Below are 18,062 nucleotides of genomic sequence, written 5' to 3'. Positions count from 1 at the left end.
TACATCATACAGACTTGAAATGTTTCTTTTTTAAAGGAACAAGTTACCTTAGTTTTCACCAAGACCTGTCCACATTGATAAGGAAGAACAATGGGAATTTAAAAAGACATTATCCTCTCAACAATGGTCATCCCACCTTTCCCCTCCCCTCCAGATATTACTAATACTCTTCTATAGTGTAGGTCACTGTTATCTCCACACTTCTTCATTGGCATCTCAGCTCCAGGTTCCCTAGAATTTATTCAGTATACTATCTAGAAAGATAGATGCAATGATAGAATCTAGAATTCTACTGTTCTTAAGTCATGCAAAATAATTAATAACAGTAATAATAATAATAGTAATAAATATCCCCAAATAGTGAAATGGGCTTTTAACTTTACTACCAACTCAACTATGCTTTATATTTATCTGGAGTATCCTTTAACTTCTGAAACCTGCTATCCTATTTATTTGCTTTTGGTTCACACCCCGTAGTGTTCAGTCATTACTCCTGGCTCTGCACTTAGGAATTGCTTCTGGTAGGCTTGGCGAACCATGGGGGATTCTGGGGATCATCCTGAGTCAGTTACATGCAAGGCAAGTGCCTCACTCACTATACTATTGCTCTGCCCAACCTGCTACCCTTTTATCCCTGTCTCTGGTAATTTTTTAAGACATCTATGATAGGCATTCTAACCCAGTGAGTCATGGCTTCATATTTTGTAAGCTTTGTTTCACTTTACATTATTCCAAACACTCAATTATTAATCCTGACAAAAAGACTTAGATGCAGATGATTTGAAAGGGGATCCTAGAAAGCCTTTGTTAAAGAAAAGGAAGAGAGAATTATGATAGTAAGAAACACCACAGACTAGAGAGATAGTACAGGGACTCCTGCCTTGTTGCACTGGTGAAGACAAGTATTCTGTTTATTGTAGGAACCCAACTACAAACATGCTTGTAATCATGATGATTAAATAAAGAGTTATTAAATAATTAAATAAAATAAACACTCTTGCCTTACACAATGCCAACCTGGGTTTGATCCCTGATATTTTATGGTGCTCTATGTGCTGTCGGGAATGATCCAGGAGCAGTCAGGAGTAAGCCCTAAGCACCATTGGGTGCCCCCCCAAAAAAAGGAAAACCAAAAATCAGTAAAAAGCATTTTATTAGGTGTATCATAGTCATAGGTACCATAGATCTCCTGAGATCTCAGAACCAGTAGGGAACTAGTCTTCAGAATCATTTCATTAGCAGCCAGGAAGCAATTGAATTAATTCATCAACTTCCATTCTCTATTGATTGCTCCTGGGGTGTGAGGTATGTGTGGCTTTTTCAGTTCTTTTCTGCCCCAGATTATCCTTACTGGCATCTTGCTTAGAAGCAAGATGGATATTCCACTTGAACTGGGAAGGTACACTAGAAACTCAAGGAAGCAGAAAGGATACAGGCAAATATATCAGTAGCGACAGCTTCCTTCACCTTGGCCTTGTAGCTCAGTTATGTCTTCTCTCCCATAACTCTCCTCACATCCTTCCGCATCCATGCATACTTATATACATACTTACAGAATGTTCAGGAATGATTTGAATGAAAAATCAAATATTGAATCCATATCTAACTGATCACAAAAGCAATTGTCTATTAGAAGATATTTTTTCAAGGAAAAGTCATTAAATTTAAAGACAGATATTTAACAATTATCATCTTTTCTTTTTTTTTTTTTTAGGCCACAGCCATTTGATGCTCAGGGGTTACTCCTGGCTAATCACTCAGAAATTGCCCCTGACTTGGGGGGACCATATAGGATGCCGGGGATTGAACCGTGGTCCTTCCTTGGCTGGTGCTTGCAAGGTAGACACCTTACCTCTAGTGCCACCTCATCGGCCCCAATATCATCCTTTCTTAAAATGCACGCATACAAGCAAAAATTTGCTGACATATCTAAACAAACATTAAAATCTCATGAAGCGCTTTGAAACTAAATTATTATATATTCAATATAATTACTGCTAGATAATGAGATTATTTTCTTGATAGAGTCTTTAAAATATGTATGAGTAGAGGAAGAAGACTTTGTTTATTCATTAACTCATGAATACAGCCAACACTAATTTATTCAGCACCTATCTATTACAAGTACTAAATTAGGTGCTACAACTAAGTTCCACCAATAGACTTTCTTCATGGGGCTAAGAAGATGGTAAGAAAGAGAATTACTGGAGGTTCAGAAATAGAAACTGGCACAGTAAAAGATCTGATGACATATAAACAGATACTATAACGTAGCCTGATGTGGCCTGGAGGCTTCAGAGTAGAAGAGGTGTCAAACTTTGCACACAAACAAAATAAAACTGCAAGTACTGCATGAAATGAACATAGAACTTGGGAGGATGGGGAACAGCCTAGTATAAATGGCAGGTGTCAGCTGGCTGTTGATGATTAGGTACCAGCAACTGAGATGACAAGTACAGGAAAAATAGCTGCTCTGCTCATGGAGAGAAGATCTTCTTGCCACTAATTAGCTATAAATTGTTAACTGTACGAAAGGAAGTATATAAAAACAACCTTAATTACATATGCAACAAAGGACTCTTTGAAGCAGAAAGTAACCCTGAGTTCTATCACTATAAAGAAAAAGCCCCCCCCCCCCCAAAAAAAAAAACAACTGCTGAACAAAACAGAAAGGACACACAGAAACTATAGAGTAATTAGTCTGTCTTGAATAGTATTCCTAAATGGAGCTTATCCCTTCAGAAATGGCTAATGGCAAAGGAAAAGGCATCCCTGAAGCCTGGAGTGTGAAGACCTAGTAGTTTAAGGATTGGGGCAAAATACAAAATGAAATAGCATAAGTGAAACTTTAAAGAACATGAATGGTATACAGACACTCAACCAAATACCAAATATGCTACTTGTTTTTATAGTCTGGAAGGGTCAACAATTAAAGAGGGGCCATTCACTTGGAGGCAAGCCAAACAAGCACCACTTATCTATCTCAAGCACGTAACTTCATAATGTACTCTTTGAAGACTTCTTGGCAACACTACAAAGCCCAGGTGTTTAGGCAGGAATGTATGGCAAGGATAGCACCGATGCTCTTGACCTTGAACACCTTTCCACCCTCAGAGAATCCCTCTTCTGAAACTCGGTACCCGGAAATCCGCTGGGCAAGGAATCATCTAATGCACACGAGTCATTACAGTTCCTGTTGTCATGCCTCCAGACTTCTTGCCTTTTCTTTCACAGCTTTTACTTTAGATCTACTGCTATGTTTTCTGACTAATTATTATCAACTACATTAATTCTTTCTTTCTTTAAAGTTTTTATTTTAGCACCATGGTTATAAAAATGATCCTAGTTGGGTTTCTTTCATCGAATATTCACCATCCCACTACTAATGTTCCCCATTCCCCTCCTCCCACAACCTCTGACTGTCTTCGGGACAGGCATTATATTTCTCTTCCTCACTACCATTCTAATAATAGTTATTGCAGTTATTTCTCTAATTGTTTTAACTGCCCTTTCTTTAGGCCCACATCTCTATTGTCTTAGGTTCTTATTACCATACTGTGTTTTATTTTTCTTAAAATCCCACAGATGTGAAACTATTCTGCATCTCTCTACCTCTGTCTTATTTCACTCAGTATAATAGTCTCCATGTTTATCCATGTATAGATTTTTCCTAACAGCTGCATAGTATTCTACTGTGTGGATGTATCATAAATTCATTAGCCACTCTTCTGTTGGTGGGTAGCCTGAGTTGTTTCCATATTCTGGCTATTGTAAACAGTACTGGAATGAACATAGGAATGCAGAGGGCAATTTTATTGTGTGTTTATTCCTAGGATAGATGCCACAGAGTGGTATTGCTGGATCATATGGGAGCTCAATTTCCATTATTATTTTTTTAGTAATATCCATGTTGTTTTTCAGAAAGGCTGGACTATACAGAATTCCCACATCCATGCTAGCACTGGTTCTTCTAGTTCTTTGTGAAGTATTCCAGTCTCTGTGGCATGAGATTATACTTCCTTGTTTTGATTTCCATGTCCCTGATGATTAGTTATGTGGAACATTTTATCTTGTGTTTATTAGTCATCTTTATTTCATCTTTGAGGAAATGTCTGTTATTTCTTCTCCCCATTTTTTGATGGGGCTAGATTTTTTTTTTGTTTAGTTCTGTCAGTACCTTGTATATCTTAGATATTATCCCTATATCAGAAGGGTATTTGCTGAGTAGTCGCTTTCATTCTATGGGTAGCATTTGTATCCTAGTCACTGTTTCCATTGAAGTTCAGAAGCTTCTCAGTTAAATGTAGTCCCATTTATTTCTGCTTTTACTTGATTTGACTGTGATGTTTCCTCCTTGAAGATACCTCTAGTCTCAATGTCATGGAGTGATTTGCCTGTTTTCTTCTATATACCTTATAGTTTCAGGTCTGATATTGAGGTCTTTAATCCATTTTCATTTTACTTTTGTTCATGGTTTTAAAGAGATACCTAAGTTCACTTTTTTGCATGTGGATGACCAGTTGTCTCAACACACTTGTTGAAGAGGCTTTCGTTGCTCCATTTTGCATTTCTTGCCCCTTTGTCAAAGATTAACTATATTCTGGGGAAAATTCTCTGAATATTCAAGTCTATTCCATGAATCTGAGGATTTATTCTTTATTCCAATACTGTGCTGTTTTTATGATTTTTGCTTTATAGTACAATCTAAGGTTGGAAAAAGTGATGCCTCCCATCTTCTTCTTTTTAAGTGTTGCTTTAGCTATTTGTGGGTTTTTATTGTTCCAAATGAATTCCAGGAATGTTTGATCCACTTCTTTGAAGAATGTCATAGGTATTCCAAGAGGGATTGTGTTAACTATGTACAATGCTTTGGGGAGTATTGCCATTTTAATTATGTTAATACTCCCAACGATAAACAGAGCATATGTTCAGGGCATAGGACACTTTATTTCTTGAAGGAGTGTTTTATAGTTTTCTTTGTATAGGTCCTTCACATCTTTAATTTAGTTCATTTCAAGGTATTTGAGTTTCTGTGGTACTATTTTAAATGGGATTTTATTTTTAATGGATACATTTCTATCACTATTTGTGTGTTAATTATGTAACCTGACAGTTTTCTATACTAATCTATTACTAATCTATTATTTCTAAAAGCTTTTTTGGGGTGGGGGTGTTGGGCCACATCTGGTGGCACTCAGGGGTTACTTCTGGCTCTGTGCTCAGAAATTACTCCTGGCAGGTATGGGGGACCAGAAGGGATGTTGGAATTCGAATCACCTTTGGTCCTGGGTTGGCTGCTTGCAATGCAAATGCCCTACCACTGTTCTATCTCTCTGGCCCCTATTTCTAGAAGCTTTTTGGTAGAATCTTTAGAATTTTCTAAATACAGTAACATGTCAACTGCAAATAACTTCTTTCCTATCTGGATGTCCTTGATATATTTTTTCTTACCAAATTGCCAAGACAATTACTTCTATGTTTAATAAAAGGAGTGAGAGATGGCAACTTTGCCAGATTTTTGAGAAAAAGCTTTTCAGTTTTTTACATTGAATACATTTGCCATGGGTTTCTGTTATTCTCCTTTTAGTATAATATTTATGGTAAACTGTCTTATTATATTTATAAAAGTGTCTTCTATTTCCATCTTGTTGAGAGTTTTTTTTTTATCACAAATGGGTATTAAATCTTATCAAATCTTTTTCTGCATCTATTAATGTGATCATTTTTTTTTCTGTTTACATAGATTGACCTGTATAAGTTAAAAAGTTCTTGAATCTCTGGAATAACTCCTACTTGGTCATGGTGTATGAGACTTTGGATCATGTTTTCTAGAATTTTGTTGAAGATCTTTGCATTTGTGTTCATCAGGGATATTGGTCTATGGTTCTCTTTTTTGTGGCACCTCTGTCTGCTTTTTGTATAGGGTGATGTTAGCTTCATAAAAATTATTTGGAAGTATTTTTGTTTTTTTATTTTTCTGAAAAGCCTAAAAAGGATTGGTAGTAGGTCCCCTTGAGTAGTTAAAAAATGTTCATTATTGAATCTATCTGGGCCTGTACTTTTGTTTTGGGGAAGACTTTGATTACCATTTTAATTTCATTAGTAGTGATGTCTGAGTTCAGATATGCTAGATATTCTTAATTCAACATTGGGAGGTTATGAGACCAAAAATTTATCCATTTTTTCCCAGTTCTCTTTTTTTGTGGAATAGAGTTTTTCAAAGTAATCTCGGATTACCCTTTGGATTTTTGTAGTATCTATAGTAATCTCCCTCTTTTCACTTCTAATTTTGTTTAAGTTTCACTTTTTTTGTGAGTTTTTCTAGTGTTTATCTATCTTGTTCATTTTTTTCTAAGAACAAACACTTGTTTTATTGATCCTTTGGATGATTTTTTGAACATTAATTTATGTTCTAGGTTTTATTATTTCTTTTCATTTGCCTATTATTTGTTCATTTTGTTGAATACTTTTTAATTTAATAAGTTGTGTCATTAAGCATTTTTATGTAGCCTCCATCTTCCTACTGATGAGTGTTGGAAAGCTATTAATTTTTCTTTTAGTACTGCTTTTGCTGTATCCCACAAGTTCTAGTATTTTGTGTCTTCATTTTCATTAGCTTCCAGGAACCTTTGGATATCCTCTCTGACTCACTGGTTGTTTGTTAGTGAGCTGTTTAATTACCAGGTATTAAAGTTTTTCTGTGTCAGTTTGCAATTCACTTATAATTTAAATGCATTGTGATCTGAGAAAGTAGTTCCTATGATTTCTATCCTCTTTATTTTATGGAGGCATGTTTCATGGGCTAGCATGTGACCTATTCTGAAGAATGAGTAGTGTGCATTGGAGAACAATGTATATCCAATTTTCTTGGAATACACAGCCTTATGTTTATCTGATAAGCCATTATCTTTTATTTTTCCCTTCAGAACCAATATATTCTTGTTCAGTTTTAGCCTTGTTCACCTATGAAGGGATGATTCTGGAGTCTAACTCTCTTGCTAAATATTAGACAAGTATTTAATACTTTTTCAGTAAGGTCTAAATGGATTTTTATTTGTCTTTGTTCAACTTGTGGGCTACTATTTAATATTTTTAATTTTTTGGGGGGGCTATCTGCTGGCTTTCAGAATTTACTCCTGTCTCTGCACTCAGACATCATTCCTGACAGGCTTGGGGCATAAATGGGATGTCAGGGATCTAGTCCGAGTCAGCCACATGTAAAGCAAATGCCCTATCCACTGTGTTATTGCTCCAGCCCTATTTTTAAATTATTTTTATGTCATTGGATAAGATCATTATAACATTGTTAATTACATGGTTTTCATAAATAGAATTTCTGTAGCTTCACCACCACGAACATACTCAAAACTCTTCTCTCCTGTCACTCTCTGCCTTGCCTCTCCCCCTATTTCCTCACAATTGAGTTTCAATTTTTATTTAACTGCCAAGAGTTGGTCTTTATTAGACACTCTTATTATGATCATCTATATGTCCACAAACACATGTGATCATCTGAATCCTAATCCTACTAAATAAGAGAAAATATTTGAAGTTTTATTTATTTATTTTATTGTCTTTGGGGACCACACTTGGCAGTGTTCAGGGCTTACTCCTGGTTCTATTCTCAGAGGTCATTCCTGGAGGTGCTCAGGGGACCATATGCAATTCTGAAAATTAAGGCCAGATTGGTTGCATGCAAGGGAAGTGCCTTAACCTTGACCTTGATAGGCCAAGGAAGCGCCATCTCGTCAGCCCTAATTTATAAAATCCTGAAAGTAAATTTCAATTTTTGCCCTTAGTAGCTGTACAAGTTATGAAAGCATTTGACTGTTCAAAGGTCACATGTAAAGTCAAAACATTTCTTTAACTGTTAAGGATAAAATTATCTGTAAGACCAAGCCAGTGCAAACACTGAGTCAATGATAGTTAAACATTATATTATTTACATGAATGTGTCTAGATGAACAAAACTTAAAACTATGATCCTAAACAGAAATAATTCCCTTTTTGATTTCTGATAAGAATCTGGGAATGATTTGATAGATCATTTTTTAAAGTAATACATATACGTTGGCTTTTATAAACAGGAGCATATGGTAGTTAGACATTATGTTCCTAGACTCTGCTAATGATGCCCTCACTGTTGTTTTATTGAAAGAATCATAGTTACTTTATTTAGTAGTTTTAGGAGAATGTTAATAACATTCCATCTATCAGATATTATGCTAAGTATTTTGTAATTATAAGTGCTTAAACTGAAATGTAATAGTATGATAAGAAACAGGATATTTGCATTGCTGAAAAGCATCTTACACAAACATAACTGACAATTATAGAAGAAAAGAATAGTTATGGTACAAAATAAAACATGGCAGACATTATCTTATGTTTATGATTAGAGTTAACACCACTAATAAGACAACATATGAACATCATATGCATCCTTATCTGATTATCAGTGAAGGAAAAAATAGCAACTCTCTGGTATTCTTTTTTTTTCTTTAAAAAATATAGAACACTTCACGGATTTGCATGTCATCCTTGTGCAGGGGCCATGTTAATCTTCTCTGTATCATTCCAATTTTAGTATATGTGCTGCCTAAGCGAGCACCTCTCTGGTACTCTTTAAGAAAAAACAGAGATATGTCTTAAGTAATGAAGAAATAATAAAAAAATATCCTTAATATAATAGCTCACTGACATTTTTCTTGTATCAAATTCAGAAAAGATAGACAAGTACCATAAACTGAAGGTGACTAGGAGTTTAATCAAAACAATGCTCCAGAGGTGGCCTCTATATTGTATGCTAAGTAAGCAAAAGGGATAACTTGGGAGAACTAGCAACATTCAATTGAGGTCTATCAAGGTCCGAATGGTAGTACAACAGGTAGGGTATTTACCTTGCATGTGACCTACCTGGCTTCAAACCTTCACAAACAGTCCCCCCACAAACAAAACAGTCCCCAAAACCTCTCCAAGGGTGATCCTGAGCAAAACACTAGAAGTAAGCCCTGAGTATTGTTGGGTATAACACCCAAAAGGCAAAATAATAAATAAGGTCCATAGATTAATAATAAAAGATAATTAGTGTTGATTTCTTGATATTGATAACTGCTCTATCTCATAAAAGGTATTAACATTTGGGGAATTTAGGTGAACTCCTTTAAACATTTTTGTAAGCCATTTTATAACCCTGAAATGACAGCTAGACAGAACTGACACATAAAAGATAATCAGTAAGTTCCAAGGACAATCTGGTATACCCAGAATTGCATGCCAAATTTATCTGGCACTGGAACTCTAAGCTTTGACCATATCACTCTATGCCCCTTCATTTATACTATCCTTAGTTTATACTAACTTTAGTCTATTCTTTTATTATATCAGTCATTCTATAACTGTATTTTCTACCTTGAGCCGCTAATTCTTTTTTTTTTTCTTTTTTCTTTTTTTTTTTTTTTTTTTTGGTTTTTGGGCCACACCCGGCGGTGCTCAGGGGTTCCTCCTGGCTGTTTGCTCAGAAATAGCTCCTGGCAGGCACGGGGGACCATACGGGACACCGGGATTAGAACCAACCACCTTTGGTCCTGGATCGGCTGCTTGCAAGGCAAACGCCGCTGTGCTATCTCTCTGGGCCCTGAGCCCCTAATTCTATCACACATTTGTGTGTCTGTTTTTAGTAACAACAATTTTATTTAAAACATAATGATGAAAATACTTATACAGCTTCAAGATATACAAAAACAGAAAAGTCAAAGAAAGTATAGGGCAAGCTTCTGGGAGAAAAACACAGAACAGATCATAGGGATGATGGATCTAGACTGCATCAACCTTGAGAAGCTTGTTTCTTGCCAGATCAGGGAGCCCCGACTAATTTTATTATTTTTGTTTTTGTTTAATATATCCAGAGTCCAGATATTTTCATATCACACATTCCAAGAACAGATCCAGGAGTATGTTTACTAGATGATTACCAACCACTTTATTTTCCTTTTCATGATTCTACAAATTAATTGCCTTCACCTGGCATATTCACCCATTAAAATGCAGCAAATTCACTTATACTTAGAGCTGGAGATTCAAACTACAATCCAACTAAAGGAGCCTGTCAGGAGGTTGGCCTGGGGAGGTGGGCAGGAACCTGGGGACACTGGGAAAAGAGGTGAAAATGTTTATGGAACACTCTATGTATAGAACTCAACTATAAGTGACTTTGTAAATCATAGTGTCCTTAATAAAATATCAAAAAGAGTAATAGAGAGGAAGCTAGAAATAAACAAGAGTCTATGTTCCTGTATATTGATGGAACTAGGAAAACAAACATTGACAGGTTTCCACAATAAACAACTAGCCATTAAAGAGAAAAAGTGGTGTAGCAAAAGCAGAGGTATATAGAAAACACAAACATATACTTTTTTGCCCATACCCTAGAGTAAGATCCTGTTTGGGCCCATAAATGAGTGAATTCCAGAAATAAACTACTGCTATAGGTAGGATTATTCACAATGTTTTTGTACCATCTAAGTTTTTTTGTTTGTTTATTTTTGTTTTTGTTTTTTTTGCTTTTTGGGCCACACTTGGTAATGCTCAGGGGTTACTCTCAGAAATCACTCATGACTTGAGGGACCATATGGGATGGCAGGGGATCAAACCAAAGTCCATCCTAGGTTAGTCCGTGCAAGGCAAATGCCCTACTGCTTGTGCCACTGCTTCACCCCAGTTTATTTTAAATAAAATTTTCACCCAACGTTTTTGTTTTTTTTTTTTTTTTTTTACCTTGGGAGGAATGGCCAGAACATGGCTTGTTAATCTAAAAACTGAAACTTAATTAAAGGATCAAATGTTCATGGAAAAGGGCAAATCAATATGCTAATAAGAGACAAGGGACCAGAGTCTCTTGTCAGAAATAAAGCACATCAATTAGATTGATTTTCGGAGTTAGAAATTCTAACTTCCTCAGCAATTTTTTGTTAAGTAACAAAACTGGGAACTTAATTAGCCTTACATATTGAATGACAGATGCTCTGCATGCGACTCTTTATAAATCAGAAAACAAAGTGGAAGCATGTAGTAGCGAGCAGATGTCCACTCAGCAGGCCTGGGACTAAGAGTGACCCGCACTATTAGCGCCTGGCCTCTCCCACTGAGTGGTTCTAGCAACCATTGGTGGCTAATGTGGCTTACATTCCCTTGCACACCTTGACAACTTTTCATATTAGTTTTATACAGTTTTGCATACAGGCAGACTGAACAGCATCCAAACTGTTCAAGAAAACAGAGCAAGTCAACTGGGTTTTCATCTGAAAAGCTCACTCAGGACACCAAGAACCAAAAAGTCCTTCTGAATGTATCAACCTGCCCCAGAAATAGGACAGTGGATTCCAGCAGGTTCTCAAAGTCTGACTATGCAGAGAAATCACTTAGGTTTCTGGTTAAAAAAGAGATTCTGATTTAGGAGTCCTGAGACTACAATTCTACATTTCTAACAAGCTCCCAGTGCTGCTGCTTCTGCCTTGGGAGCTCCACTTGGAGCAGTGGAACTTTATGTTATATAAATGGGCTTTGAAACTTTAAACTCATTGCTGTAGGGAAACTTTGGCAAGCGTGAAATGGGTTAAAAGGATAAATAGACTTGATTCTAGATAGCATCATCTAGCTTTGCCTGTGAGCACTGACATAGTCTGAAATTCTCCACTTAAGGAACTCAAGCATGGAGGTACCTGGGAGACAAGCAGAATAAAGCGGTGGTGTGAAAAGACTTGTTGCAATCCCAACAGACTTGAGGGCAATGACACACTCTTTATTCCCTTGACTTGTTATCCTCAAACAGGACACCTCAAGAAAAAAGACGCCCTATATTGTTTCCTGTACCCTGATTGCAATCTCTTCTCTCTGCCTGTTTATTAGCAAAGTTTATTGCTTTAAATGTACTTATCCAGTAATTATTTTTATTTATTTGTTTATTTATTTATTTATTTGGTTTTTGGACCACATCCAATGACGCTCAGGGGCTATTCCTAACTATACGCTAAGAAATTGCTTCTGACTTGGGGGACCATATGGGACAACGGGGGGATCAAGCCATGGTCTTTCCTACCTTAGCATGTGCAATGCAAATGCCCTACAGTTTGCACCACTGCTTCAACTCCTAGTAACTATTTTTTAATACTACAACATATGCCAGTCACTGTGTTGGAGTACAATACATATTTTCAATCATTTAATCTCATACCATACTTAGATGACTGGTACTGCTGCCCCCATTTCATAGGATAAGGAAAGTGACTGGAGGAAACTAACACACTCAAATGAACAGTCAGCAATGAACTAGATGAACTAGACCAGTTCATCTATTCTAAAGATGGTTCTGAAATCTGTTCATCTATACTTTCTGTCAAACTGACATTAGACGATAAATAAAGATCTAAAGTCCAGGGTAGACCAAGTTCCTAAGAGGAGTGATTAATCCAAAATCTGATGACAGTTTGAATGGCATTCAAGGCCATTCAAGACATTTAAGGCCGACTTCAATTTTAACGACTCACCTCCCCCCAGTTTTCTTTTCTCATTTTTTTTATTTAAAAATAATTTCAAACATTAAAGAAGTCAGAGCACTATGTATGAGGGAGGCCCTGGTTCAACCACCAGCCCAGATGGGTCTCCTAATACTGTTCAGAGAACAATTCCTGAGGATCTGCCATTAGTGATCCCAAACTAAAAGAATAAAATCAAAACCAGAAATAAAATGCTCCTCTCTATTAAATAATTTACTGCATAATTTATTAAAATTGTCAGTGCATATGTTTTTATATGTTAAAAACAAAGTGTTTTATTTGATATGTGTTTTGTTATTTCCTTTGCTTTTTAATTTACAACTTTGATCAACTTCTTGGTTTTATAACTGCTATATAAATCAAGGCCTCTCGACACAGCTTCCAAAAATGTTTCTTCCAAGAAATATTCCTTCATGATTCTTCACTCCTTTGCTCTAATCTGTAAGAGACCAGGACTCAGGTGTCTAAGCAATACCTATTTATTACGTATGAGCCTTACTGGCATTTCTTCTCAAAGAGCTCTGAATTATAAGAAATTTCTGGCAGCAGATCATGAATAGAGGGTGGCTAAAGTCACTTATTTCCTATTCCATTGACATTTCAATAAAGCACTCACAGCAAAGAAAGGGAAAACCCCACTCTGTGAGCCTGAATTCCAGGTCCCTTGGATGGCACAGTGAAAATAAAATTTATCAGCAAGTAAGCGAGAGTCTTACTGCTTTCCCTGGACTAGTTTCCCACAACTTAAGTGATAGGCAGTAACCTGACAGTAAGAAATAGATAACAAGGATACTAAAACCAGGTATACAAATATTTTTAATACAAAGTAAAAGACTAACCTGCCCAGAAATTTTGACCTTTGAATTGCCTTGAGCCTTTCATCTATTAGATGTTAAAATTTTTTAAAGTACAAAATGAGGTTTATTCATATTTAAATGTATTCCCTCTTAAGAATGTATATACTATACTCCTCTTATATTTTGTTAAATATTCTTTGTCACAAACCTTTTCTTTCAAAAAAAAGTTGCATGCATTTACCATGTAATGACTTCAAGATAAAAATATATGTAGTAATTTCTATCTAAAGTTTAGTCTTCATGGGCTTATAGCACTGAGAAAAAAAATAAAAAAGATAATTGTGGCTGACATCTCCAGGAAACTTTGGATCCTTCCAGTCCCCCTAACCTCTGCTGTCTCCATTCCCAAGCTTCTATACTTCCAGAAATCCTCAGCAAGCATGACCATAAAACTTCCACTAAGTCTGTACAAGTAGCCAATACCATAGACTCATGTAACTCTCAAAAGAGAGGCCCAACTAGACAGAAAAACTCATGGACAGATCACATTGGGGCCCTTCATTTTTGCATCTGAGCTCATAAGACCAGCACTACAGATTATCAAATCTGTATACCACACAACCACTTATGTAGCCATAATTTCCAAATCGATTTCACAGTAGGAATACACAAAATATTAGATGAATTATTCCTATCTGCCAAGGGGCAGGCTTCGGGGAGGTTGGAAAACTGATGATCAGGGTGTGGAGAATATTTCATTGGTGGTGGAATATTGTATTACCTAAATAACTGTATTATGAACAACTCTATAAACTGCAGTATCTCAATTAAACTTAATATAAAAAAAAGAAAAGACAATCAAAATACACCAGAGGTGAAAAATTCAGATGAGGGACAAGATTTTGTGAAATGTACTTGCTTATCTACGTGAGACACAACTCAGGTAGATAGGAACCCCTTTCAGTGTCTTTATGAGGTAAAAAAGATTCTGAGAAGATTTTATGAAAGAAGATTTTATAAAGAAGAAACTTTATGTTTTCCTCACAGGTGACTTTAAAATGCTAGGTGTCGATGTTACTATGCTGAAGTATTTTACAACCACCACTAGAGGTAGAGATAAGATTACCTCGCAATACTCTAGTATTCATAATCGCCTGTTTTCAGTAAAGTCACAGTCTAGCAAAATAAGATTAAATTGAACTGAAATGTGATGAAATCAAGTGTGAATTTGTTTTTATTTTATTTATTTTTAATAGCACACCCCGTGTAGTCAAAGCTCTTTACTCAGAAATCACTTCTGGTAGTGCTGGGAACCACATGCAGTACTGTGAATTGAACTCTGATCAATTGTATGCAAGAATATCACCTTATGTCCTGTACTACTCTGGCCCATAGTGATTTTGTTAAAGGTACATTTTTTACTTTGGCAACATAATACTTTATTTATATGAGGAAACTAAAAATTGTGTTCTGTGTAAGTCTACAATACTTTATTCCCCACATTCCCTTCCCTATCTAAAACATGGTGCCATCAGCCAGGGAGATAGGCCAGTGAGTAGGACAGTTGCACTGCATACACCCAACGTGGGTTTGATTACTGGCACCATATATGGTCCCCTAAACTCTGCCATAATTACTGAACACAGGGCCAGATATGTCCTGAAAACTACCAAAAGTGAACCCCCCCAAAAAAATTAACGTGATTCCTAGATTTAGGAAGAATCAAAGAAACTTAGTTATCAATAAAATGTATTTTATATAATATGCACCTAAATCCACATTTGTATGCATATATATAACTATATAATAAAACAGCTTAGAATTAGTAGAAAAGTCTAGAAAATGTCTCTTCTGTAGTATCAATGCAACCATCGAAAAGAAAAGCTATCTCTTTTTGTATGTATTCTATTACTTCAAGGCCAGTGCATCCACTCATTTGCTTGTCATGTAGAAGAGAACAAAACCAGTTATTCTAATCTGTGTCATTTTTGTGGAATGGAAACAAGAACAAGTTGTTGCTTTCTTCTCCACAAAAGGCACTCAATGTTTTTTTTTTTTTACAGGACAAAGACAATCTCAAAACTGACAAGTGGCTTAACTGTAGTATTAAGAAGAATCAAACAAAATGATGCTGGATGAAGATGTGCAGACACAACTCGGGCTTCTGCCTGTCCTTAAATAAGAGCAAAATACTATAAGCAGGGTTTAACTGTGTTCATCTTTCTACAGATGAAGTCATTCAAAAAGCAGCAAAGGTAATCATCTCAAAATACAATAAATAAAAACAACTATGTGTCAGACAGTGTGGTAAGAATTCAGGCAAAATTTTGTGGGTTTGGATAATATCCTTATTTAGAGAGCAAACTATCTTTAAAATTAATCATTTCGTAGGGGAAAAAGACACTTAACAAATTTTCTGATATGGACAAAAAATAAAATTGTGCAATAAAAGAAAAAAAAAACTGACTAAATTCCCCATGAACATTCAAATGTAGTCCTCCAACATTAGCAATATCCAAGTGGGAGATTGATGAAATATTTGTTGAAATTTATTTTTTTCTGGAGGAAAAGTCATATAGAAAAGTTCAATGTTTAAAGGAAGTTTTCTCTCTATCTTCAAGTAGGCCAAGGGTTCTTAAAGATGATTTCTAAAAGTTAATACCATAAAACATCATCAAATACCTTACTTTCCTTATAACAGGGATAGAGAGCAGAACCTCACATCATAAAGAAAAATATTAATCTAGTTACTAGATACCAAGAAACATAAAATAGCTTTTTTAAAGCCAAAGTGTGCTTATACTGACAATGATCCCCGTGGCAATGTCTCAGGAAAATGTTATAAAGGTAAAATAGTCAATAATAGATGTACATGTCTATTGATCTCTGTCTATCTAATCAAAGTTTCTGACAATACTTAGAAATTAAATTTAAATTCATTTTATATTAATTGGAGTCTCTAAAATTTTGCTTGTAAAGAGTTGAGCCCTCTCAAATCATAACCACAATCTCATTTTAACTTACAGTTTTCAATGACATTTCATGTCTGTTGTACTTTTATTCTTGAAATAAATCAACAGGAGGGGGAAATCGAGGCAGACATTTCTACTCTTATTCCTTGATTAGGAAACCCAGGAGTAAAAGGCCAGGCAGAAACCAAGGTGATCCTAGACGCTAAGTCAAATGCCTTCTGACCTACTGAGTTTCTTCCCCAAGACACTAGCACTTCTCTAGAAGCTGTAAAACAATTTCTTGAACTGTGGTTCCAGGTGGAAAAACAATTCTAATTTCACCGGCTATTGAATCAAACCTTATGCCCATTAAAAAAAAAAGAAAGAAAAGAAACAACAACAAAAATACACAGGCAGAAGAGCAGAGAATACAATTTGCACTACTGAGGAATATCGAGGTCCACAAAGCAGAAAATAAAAAAAAAAGCCATTTTTCAAACCATTTCCTAGGTCTGGTTTTGCAGTTTGACAACCAAGGACTTTGAATAAAATACAAAAAATTCAATTAAGTCCCAGTATTTGAATATTAAATGTGATGGTTGGCCTGTTTGCCTGATATAAAGGGACAAATATTTGTCCAGACTTTTTCATCCTCCTCTATTCTGAAAATGTGGTTATTTGAAAGTCTGCAAATCAGATTGCAGCAAACACATAATGTGCATATCAAGATTTTAAGGATGGTGGTTTACATTATAAAAAGAGTAGAACCTGACCCTTTTGACCTGTAAAATATGCAAGTTAAGTGAGTTTCGGGTTTTTGGATAACTAATATCTGAGGTCCATGAGAGTGTTGTTCCCTTGGGGTGAGGACCAAGTTACACAGTAAAATTCACATCAGGATGCACTTCCCAAGACAATGACCATTCTGCTAGACTGAAGAAGAAATTCTTAGACTCCCATCCAGCCAGCTGGATGCCTCATTGCTTTGGCACTCTAAACTCATTGTCTCCCAAATCTCTCTAGATAAACTTTCCCTGGCTGTGTGGCACCTATATTCCCTCAAACCCTGCCCACCATTTCCTTTTGAACAAAATATATCAAACTCCTTACAACATTGTTCAAGTTTTGTCACCTGATGCTCTTCTCTAAAATTAGAATTCCAATTCTTGAATATTGAAAAAAAATTGGAGGAAAAAAAATCTGTTTTTCTGGAAAAGGTATAGTTGGCTATCTTGTGGTCTCACTCTCCATCTCTTTCTAGAATCTGAATCTGAGAAGGGGATGGAAGAGAGATGATTTCAAAGACCGTTTATCCAGGTCAGACTATCCTCTGAGTTCTTTGGAAGCAGTCTGCAGATGTAATAAAAGGAGATGGAAGTTTCCCCTTCTAAATGCCATCTTCAAAGATACAGCCAATAGTCTAACTTTAACACTCTATCCTAGTTTACCCAGGGCTGGATTAGTTAGCCAGATCTTCATTTTTCTTACTTTACCTCCCTCTTTTCTCTTCGCTCACCTCTCTGTTCTCCAGTTTGTTGACCCAATACTTAGCATTGAATATGCAACTTAGACCAATTGGTAATTTTTCCTTATTGGTTTTTGCTATTTATTCATTTATTTATTTATTTATTTATTTATTCATTCATTCATTTATTTATAATGTTTTTGTTGTTGTTTTGGGCCATATTCATCTGTGCTCAGGGGTTACTCCTGGCTCTGTGTGCAGAGGCAGACACAGGGGACCATATGGGATGCTGGGA

At 35.9% G+C, this 18,062-nt stretch overlaps 1 protein-coding gene and 1 non-coding gene across 2 annotated transcripts in view; both read right to left on the bottom strand.

The window, feature by feature from the left end:
- The window catches only part of PLXDC2 (plexin domain containing 2), a 402,677-nt gene that overhangs the window by 191,931 nt on the left and 192,684 nt on the right, over positions 1-18,062 (bottom strand). The gene's annotated exons all lie outside the window — the stretch shown is intronic.
- On the bottom strand, positions 8,505-8,611 carry LOC126015091 (U6 spliceosomal RNA). Its single transcript, XR_007497989.1, has one exon. It is a non-coding gene; the product is annotated as a U6 spliceosomal RNA (small nuclear RNA).

This window comes from Suncus etruscus, chromosome 7, assembly GCF_024139225.1.
Source record: "Suncus etruscus isolate mSunEtr1 chromosome 7, mSunEtr1.pri.cur, whole genome shotgun sequence".
NCBI lineage: Eukaryota > Metazoa > Chordata > Mammalia > Eulipotyphla > Soricidae > Suncus > Suncus etruscus.
The sequence above is the reverse complement of the archived record's forward strand: the minus strand, read 5'-3'. Positions and strand labels throughout refer to the sequence as shown.